A 9,466-nucleotide genomic window follows, 5' to 3' on the forward strand; every position below is an offset into this window, starting at 1 on the left:
AGGTAAAACGAACTAAGAATTTCAGCGAGAGCTTCAGTTTTACAGCCAGGTTCCTGTCTGGTCGTTAAACCTTCCTTAGGTCGATTTCCTAGTGTGTACTCTAGGTCTTCAAGTGAAGGGGCCACACTTCAGAGAAACCTCATCTTCAAATTGCTACTCCCACTTCTTAATAATTTTTACCACCATTTACAGGATTCAGACTTTGAAATACAAATGTGTGTTGCCTTGATAGCTGTAACTGGAGCCAGCTGCTTTGGCTGATTCATCTCTCCAATATGTCAGCACTGCACATGGCAGACTTTTCATGCTCAAATAGTTAGAAAAAGCAGTATCAAGTGAGAACTTTTAAAGCTACTAACTCTCCTAGCTAAAAATATATATCCTGGTTAGTGCCCTAGAAACAATGTTCCTCTGCCTTGGAGAAAATGTTCAACTCCTCTATTGGAAAATTCTCTTGTGGCGCTTTGTCTTACCGAAGGTTATATGCTGTGAAGATAGCACAAGGAGGAACATATACCGGTAAGCTTTAACTCTAGACTTTCATATTTAACTACTAAATGCATTTACTTGAGGCTATAGATTCTGAGATGCTGCTTAAGGCTCATTTTTCCTCCACTTGTTTTTGTTACTAACTATAATTTGTAGATTACTTAAGGTCCTGACGCTCCGTCTATGCAGAGAAGTGTTTACACTGGATCAGCTGTCCGAGCTGGCTGCAGAGGCAGCAGGGGGCAGTGCTATGCTGCTGAAAGGGAGAGATGGGTGTCAGGGAGCAGCAAGGACTGCCTGCTCCCTAAAGGACAGGGAGACAGCAGTGATAACAAAGCTGGTAGGGCAGTGGCCTCACCACCCAGGCCCCAGCCCCACAGTACCTGAGCAAGGCAAACAGAGCAGACCTGGGGATAGTCAGGCTCAACAGAGAGCCTGATCATCAGAGATCATCAGGCATGATGATCATCATGATGATGAGGGAGGTCCACGGTCAAGCCAGGGATGCAAATCAGAAAACCAAGACAGGTACAGTGGCCATAACCAGGGTCAAACCCAGTCCAGCAATCACCAGGCAAGTCCACAATAATGAAGCAGGTCCCAGGTCAAGCTGGGAAGTCAACCCACAGGTCAGGATAAACAGGGTTGTAGCAAAGCACAGGCATAGCTATGATAGCACTAGAAACAAGTATATCTACCATGTAGCTTAAACGGAGAGTGAAGGCCCACTTAGAGCTTAAATAGGGCTTCTGGGCCTATCAGCAGAGAGCTTGGGTGTGGGCCCCAAGTGATGCTGGTCAGGGTAACTAAAGCCTCAGGGCCCTGAGAACAGGGAACAAATGGTCCTGGGGATGTTGCTGCCCCTTGGGCAGTAAGGTGGCTTAGGATGGCTCTGCAGCTGGGTCACAAGGTAACCAGGCAACAAGCAATGCAGTTACTAGCGGGGAACTGCAAAATCATCTGCAAATGACTTCAGAGAGTCCTATTACAATTTAGGAGAGTGCTTAGGTAACAGTAGGAATAACTGTAATTCCATTTCTCTTGAACCTCAGTGTGAAGCACAGGCCAGCATTTTTACATTTGCTTTAGGCAGAAAAGGAGATAGTTAATTTTTAAGACTGCTAAACCGTGTACCCTGTCTTGAGACTTAACATGTGAGCTCCACCAGGCTCTGCCTGCTTCAGTCCCCTAAAGCACTGGGAATGCAGGAGTAACTCCTGAGGCAGGGAATGGCAGCCCTATGCTGCCCTCCAAATACCTGTGAAGAAAAACAGTCTTGCTAGCAGCAAATGGTGGTTGTGGAGTCACCAGCTAGCTACATGTATCTCAGCAGCCTGTGATGAAGGGATTATGTTTAGCTCAATAAATAGTTAGTAGTCTGTCAAAGGGAACACAAACTACGAGGAGCAGTCCTCAGAGCAAAGGCATTTTAGTCTTTTGTCATACAGTGGCTGCACTCCACCTGTTCACAGCCATTCTTCTCAGCAGCAAATACAGTGCATGGTTTGCTTTAAAGGTAGCCTCTTGTATAGAAGCAGAGGTGGCCACTGAGCATGCTCACAACAGTTTCCCCACCCTTCCCCATAGATTTTTCTGTTTGTTATTTTTACGTGTATTTTTCTACAACCCATTCTGTTTCTTCCTCATTGTTTCTTCCTCTTTCTTTCTCTCCTGGAAACAAAACACAACTAAAAACCTTAAATTAAAAGTTAATTATTGTCGTTGCAGATTTAACATTTGTATTATATTGGACTAATGTTCTGTGTGGTCGCGGATGCAAGGAAATTGCTATCTAAGCACACACAAAATGTAAGGGTGTCTGATAGCAGGGAGGGTTATGCTGCAAGTAGTTGTTCCTGCTTGTAATTACTCTCATATTCCTTTCCATACTATAAATCCTCTTTTCCTGTCTTGGAATTATAGTCATTAACCAGAAAACTCTTTTAGCAACATCTCTTGATTTTCTCATGACTCTTTTTCTTTCCTTTCTTTTCATCTTACTGTATTCCCTCAATGTGAGGGCAGTATAACTAGGCTCTTTCTCGCTCCAGTAATAGGTGTGTGTATGTCAGTTTACACCTTCTGACTTTGCTGAAGACCCAATGGCCTTGGAGGGGCAGTGTAGCATGAGTAACCATTCAGTAATGTTCCCTCTTCCTAAAACCAAATAGGTGCTTTATTAAATTATTTGCAAGGATGATGCAGCTGCATTTGACCCATCTTCACACATGCTTTGTGGCTTCTGTTCCAGACCCTTTCTTCTTGTGACTCATGCTTCCCACTCTACATTTAATGTAAACTGACATCATTCTGTATTTTTTTGTGTCCTTTCTTCAAATCTTTGGTGTGCTGGATTCAGGAGTTACTAATACATATATCACTCTTGAAGCAGTTCTTTAGATAGGCTGATATTTTGGAACCAATTTCCCATTTGTATAGTTGCTGTTAATCGGGATTTGCTTCCGTGGTTTTGCTGCCTTCTTGTCCTGCTAGCGTTTTGTGCTATCAGCCTTATTTCTTTTGACTCTCCTATGTCAAGCCAGTTGATGGCAGAAGCTTTTGCTTTTCTTTCTATTCCTTTGCCTTGATCTGTCTGTGCATGCTGTATCCTTCTATTATACAGCTGTCTTCCAGAGTTTAGTCTATCCTACTGTTCTTAATCTGTAGCTATTTCATATGACCTGTATTCCATTGCAGCCTGGATTATTGTTCTATACCCTAGTGTTATGGGTTTTTAATGATTGAATCCGGACATATTCACCTGTGCACAGTCTTTTAGGTTGCAATCAGGGAGAGAAAATGCGTACAGGGAGATTCATGTTTGTAATTATTTTCTGTTGACTTTTAAGTTTCCATTTGCAATATATTTAATTGTTCTTGTATACAGCAGTTTTGCAGAGGCTTATATCATGGATTTAGCCAAAAGGAGTTATGAATCTTATGCATTTTAGGAAGATGCATTAACATTTTATTATGGAAATTCAGAAATAATTTTCTAGTAGAAAATAGTGCAAAATGCTTCAAACCCCTCAGCTTCTAAATTTCACAAAACTGGTTCTTCATTGCCTTATATAATCCTTGACTACCTTGGATAGATCCACTAGTGAAATGTATGTATGAATGTTGGTAATTAGATTTCCTGACGTATTTAGGTGTACTTTTAGCATGGCTGCGAATTACGACTTAAGGTAAAAAGTAATGAGGACATAGGCCAATGGAGTGAAAGTATTAAGCTGGGGATAACTGGCGGGCTTGATCTGTAGAAACCCAAATTCAACACTGCATTTTGACAGGAAACTCAGGATTGTATTATGTAATAGGAATAAAAGGAGAAAGCTGTTTACATGAATGAGCAAAGCTGTATGGGACCCCCAGACTTGAATAAGGTAAGGTTTTGAAAGTTAGGATTGAGATATATTATTAGATTATGTAATATGACTAAAATAACCATTCTGCAATAAATAGGGATAGAAGAAACAGAGGAGCATTGGCAAGCAAGAAAGGAGAGATCAGAACTTTGCTAGCAGAAAGGCAGCAGTTGAGGTCTGAAGCACTGTGGCAGATATACACAAGGAAGAGTACTGGAGTAGCACAGTTGCAAGGGGCTTCAGGAGCTTAGGATAGAAAGAGCGGAGGTTACTTCAGGTTTGTTTTAAGATTCATTAACAGAAAGGATAATGTCAAATGTCCCAAAGTGAGAAAGAATGGATGCTACAGTTTACATTTAAGCCTTTAAATATAATCTTTTTAAACACTCACAACTAAAAAAACTGCTGGTTAGAATGCAGAAGTACAATGGAGCTTAAAATATTCCTTTCTGTATGATACCCAGTTTCAGTTTTCACCAGCAGTAAAATTATCGATATATTTTATTTTAAAACCAAAATAAGTAGCTCATTAAGTTCAATCTGTTTTTAATCCTCCCTCTTTTCACAGTAAAGCAATGGGCAAGATAATTTGACAGATGTGACACTAATCACATTTGAAATAGTAAGATTCAGGCTGCTCTTTGACTTGATTCCAGAAGAAGACATGTGGAAGCAGCTTTTCTTCAGTATTACTATTTTTAGCCAAAACATTTGCAATCTTTAACACAAATCTGGAATTCTTTTTTTCCCCTAAGCAACACACAAATCTTAGGTGATAGGCAACACTCCAGTCCAAAGTGTTCCAGAGATTGTAACTTCTAGTAACATTTCTTTCCTGTGTCTATGTGTGTTGGATGTGTGCATGATACACTAAATATACTTGGGAAATGAGTATACATCATTCTGTTTGTTTTTTGTGAGATGTGTTTGTAAAATGTAATGTAAATGAAAGAAGAGTAATAATAAGCCTGTCGAAACGCACCAATATTGCCCCATAATCTTTTATTTTATACTCTTAATATTAAAATATAATTAYCAGTAAGTACCTTTACAAAACCAAAAGTACTCTTAGTTTGCTTAGATATGAAGTCTGTACCTGATTCTGTTGCTAACAGTCTCTTTTAGGCTGTCCTACACCTAGATTTCACCCAATAAAGAATTTTACCTCGACCATATTGTGAGAAAATCTGTTTTAATTGTCATAATAGTGTCCAAGTACTTTTCAAAACAGAAGAAAACAGTACCTCCCTCACAGGATATGCAGTTCTTCTGTCCCTAGAATAGTATTTTTGTCTGTGCTGTCCCAATATAGTAGTAGTGGGTGCTAGTCAAGTGTATAAAATGAGATAGACTTACATTTTATAGCAATTTTTAGTTCAGCTAAAATTTCCATTTAAATCAGCCATACAAGTGAGCTGTTGATACTTAATTCCATGATGCTTTTTGTGAGAATTTGGTTGTTACTCTTGCTAATCTAGTTAGTAATCACAAAATGTGAGGCTATTTCTGATGGCTAACGTATTCAGTACCTTCTTTTCTTTCTTCTGTTCGCAAGTGCTGAGAAAATTGTCACATTGATTTATTGTACGAAGTTCTTAATTTATTTGGAAAATGTTTTCACCCTATGAATCTCTTGTGAACAATTTGCTGTGGATATTCATTATTCAAACTTTAATATTAATTCAGTGTTGGTTAGGCACTTATGTGGTACAGTTTCTGTATCCTAATTGAATGACTTGTGCAGCTTACCAACACATTTCCCATTTAGAATATTAAGTGTGAATAATCAAGTTCAAATATATATTTTGGGAACTATTTAAGCTTTCATATTTGAATTCATTTTTGCAAGTGAAAGTCAAGCTTGATTGTTTTTGAATTCAAATGAGTATTAGTGGAATTTTTTACATTGCTCACTCAGCTCTAGTAATCGCATTTTGCTGACCTAGATTCTCCCTGCAGTTTCAACAGTTTCAGTTGAGTACAGCCTGTTTCTTCACTTCATTTTTCTAGACTATTGTGAAAAATTCCTGTGGGCTAGGAAGCAATTGTCACAATAGACCACAGAGATGTCTTCATTCCAGTGAAGTCTACTTATTCAGTGAAGCCATTTGGGATCCTTTGATGAAAAGATGCCCTTGAGATGTAAGATTGTTTTTGTATTCTTTCTAATGATAACAATCAACCACTATTAAACCTAAGAATGTATTGTGTTAAGTTGGGCATTTATGTATGTATTTATATGGTTTCTAATAATAGTTTCGTTTTTTAGTAGCTTCATTTTTTAGAACTGTAGATCATCTTCTGGTTCCAAAGTCGGTGACAGATAAATAAATACTTAACACTTACTAAAATAAATATATATTCAAATTGCAATATATTGCTAAGATACCATGGTTGCAACACAAAAAAGTAATACAACTCAAATTTCCTTGTTAATAACTTGTGCAGTGTGCATAGTAATGATGGCATGTAGAAAAAGCAATGGACATACTACATGTACAGCAAGTTTGGTCACATGGTGGAGCAGAGCGGGGCCACAGGCACGAGCTCGGAGGCCCATCTTGGTGGAAAAATTGGTCATCAGTGATGTAGGTTAATAAAGAGCTGCTGTATGTTCATTTTGTTTTTGCTGTGGATGTGGCTGATGGAATTGGCTTGAGTTTTGCTGAAAAAAATACAGGTTTTATCAGACACCAGTATCTGAATGTTAGCATCTGTGTACTGGAAACTATCCCAAGTTCATTTATCTAGCCCTATGACATAACCGTTTAAATTTACTGAAAAGCGTGCTTGTTTTTGTTGACTGGAAAGTGGTAAATGATTTCAGAGCTGGAACCGCTTTTCAGCTGCAGACATTGTTATTTGCATTTGAAAGTAATGTTGTAAATAACCAATACATGATACTATTTTACCAGTTGAAGAGCTGGGAAATCTACCTAACATGATGAAGCAACTATTCCTGCTTGAAATAGATTGTTCTTTCCAGCTCCGGAGACTGGAGAGAGTTTTATTTTTCCCTGGACAGCCTGTACAAAACTACATGGATAGTAAAAATATGACTGTTAGATTTTTAAAAGAAAATGATCACTAAATAGTCTGAAGTCTTGAAAAATAGAACTAAGGTTCCCCAAACGTGTGGATTCTCTGACCTGACTTGTATTGTGTTCCTGTTGATTCTGGTAAAAACTTTAATGCCAAGCATAGAACAATTGTCTTTAGTTAAACAAAACACTTAGCACTTTGAGATTCTCCTGACTGCTGACTTGTAAAATGGATGGTGCTTTAATTGTATTACAGATATTAAATAACACAATGAAAGGCTTGAGCAGATTCTGCAGATGAAGAATGAGATACCTAACCCTGAACTTTATATTCGCAAACTTGTCTAATAGAAGGTGTGTAAAGGGTTGAACAAAGAGCTCTTGTTAATTTATATAGGAAGTAGAAAATATGGAGTCAAGTGGAGGGCAGTGGTGCAGCAGACAGAGCATAGAAGAATGAGGGGTCTGGGAAACAGGACATGGGTAGAGGAGCAAATTGAGTATCCTTGGACTAGACGTGCAGTCAGTTGTTAATTGTCTATGGATGATTTATCTGGGTTGCAATTAACCACGCTGTGGATGCAGAGACACCAGAACAGACTCCATGAAGAGCCAGCTTAGGCCTACAGGGTTTATTAGCCTAGATACAGTGCCATGCAAACACAGCTATGGCCACCTCAGCAGTGCAGGCACTTTTAGGCTAAGCTGAAAAGCCCAGATACAGCTCAGCTAGCAATAGAACTCAGCTAGCTCTGTGTAAATCCACTCAGGTAGCCTTACAACATGTTCATTAGTATATCCTGTAGTACCTAGAATACCCAGGGCGTCCTAAATATTTGCTACTGTGGCTAGTGAAGATCTGATTGTGTACTCATTCAATTAATTTTGTTAGCTGTAAGTCACTATCTTGGAGCAAAAATGTCTCCCAAGCATAAAGAAGTTAACCATCCCTGTTTTAAGTAACTGGTGAGTACTGCTTGGTAACTTTTTGGCAAGAACTGGGTTTAAATCCATTTCTCCGGAGTAATGTTTAACTATCCAGATCTTTAAGACTATCTTTTCCTTCAACCTCCTATTTCCATCACTGTCTGCTTTCCATTTTCTCTAACAAGTGAGGTACACTGTTCCACATATAGTTATCCTCCACTGCATAACCCTGTATCATCTCAAGAGCAGAAGGACCTGTGGAGAAAAAGAATATGAGCATAAATTTATTTCATATGTCTTTTATAATGTCACAATTATAATGCAATTTATAAAGTCTGTAAACTATGTATATTTTATATATAGTTAAACTGAACTTTTTAACGTGGACTTAGTGTAACTTTCTATAGTTTAGTTCTTGGAAGAGGCTGATCTTGATTGGCTGAAATTTGGAATCAGGATCTATGTTTACAGTGTTTGTATTTTAAGCCTGGCCTCAAAAATACCTAAAAAATGGCATATGTTCTAGACATTGTCAATGGTGGTAAACTGCTGAAAATATTCCTCTGCCACAATATCAGCTGAAGCAATGAGACCTTTCAGTTCCTTCCAACTCCTTTTAACAGTATGTTTAGGAACAACTCATTAAGCAGCAAGTAACTATGTGGGGCTATGACAAGGAATAAAAGAAAACTTATCATGAGATAGTGGTGGATAAGCCTGCTGCATTCCAGCTGGCAGTTGTTTTTCCAAGCTTGTGGGGAAGTCAGTGACAACTGCAGTAGCAGCAGCAGTTTAAATCAGCAGATAGGCAGAAATAGAGCCTGATTTCAATATAAATCTGCTCTAGCAATATTATTGGCAAGTCTGTTTTGTGAACTTCCCAAGAGAAAGAATATTATAGAAATCAGTTATATTTTTATATGGTTGTCTATAAATTCAGGTGGTTCTATACTGTACATTCATGAATCTCTATTGAGTCTGTAGAAAAGGCCAGCCCAAGTAACAGAGAAAGGTTGTTGCTGATGTTAATTGCCACAGAACCCAATACAGAGAGGTCTCTCCCTCTTCACAGGTTCCTGATGACTGTTATAACCCAATGGAAACACTGAGTTTCTTTGAATTTCCCAGTTGTCGTAGTTCAGATGTATTCAGGGCTCTGGACACCAACAGATGCGACAGCAGTACTCCTGGACATCTCACTTTTGATTGGCTTCCCCAGACTCTTTAATCCCAGGATTCGCAGGCTTTGCTGCTGCTTCATCTCCATGTGGTTGTACTGGACCACATACTGGAGGGCTGTGGTGTCTGATAGCCATTCCAGATGATCTGCTGTGTATGCCAGTCATCTCTTGTCCAGGCTGAATGAAAGAGCAATTAAATGGCACTTCAGTTACGATGATGAAAACTCTGCAAAACCTTATTTGTTTTAAAGTACGGCCTAGAAAAGCTTGCTTGTATTTACTGCTTTTTCCTTACAGTTATATTAAGGGAAGCAAAGCTTTTTGTATGTTCTTATTAATATCCTGTATTGCTTCAAAAAAAAAAAAAACCACCTGGGAAGGCCCTGAATTTGACTAATTATTCATATCAAGTAGCAAGAACACTTTGATTCCTAAAGCCCTATTAAAATATCTAATAATT

General features: G+C 38.6%; 1 long non-coding RNA gene across 1 annotated transcript; it reads left to right on the forward strand.

Annotated features, from left to right (window-relative positions):
* Window positions 1-257: 257 nt before the first annotated feature.
* On the forward strand, window positions 258-6,071 carry LOC112978402. Its single transcript, XR_003257880.1, has 2 exons — window positions 258-519; window positions 5,868-6,071. It is a non-coding gene; the product is annotated as an uncharacterized LOC112978402 (long non-coding RNA).
* The last annotated feature ends 3,395 nt before the right edge of the window (window positions 6,072-9,466 follow it).

Source organism: Apteryx rowi, unplaced genomic scaffold (assembly GCF_003343035.1).
Source record: "Apteryx rowi isolate R43461 unplaced genomic scaffold, aptRow1 scaffold_122, whole genome shotgun sequence".
NCBI classification, from domain to species: Eukaryota; Metazoa; Chordata; class Aves; order Apterygiformes; family Apterygidae; genus Apteryx; species Apteryx rowi.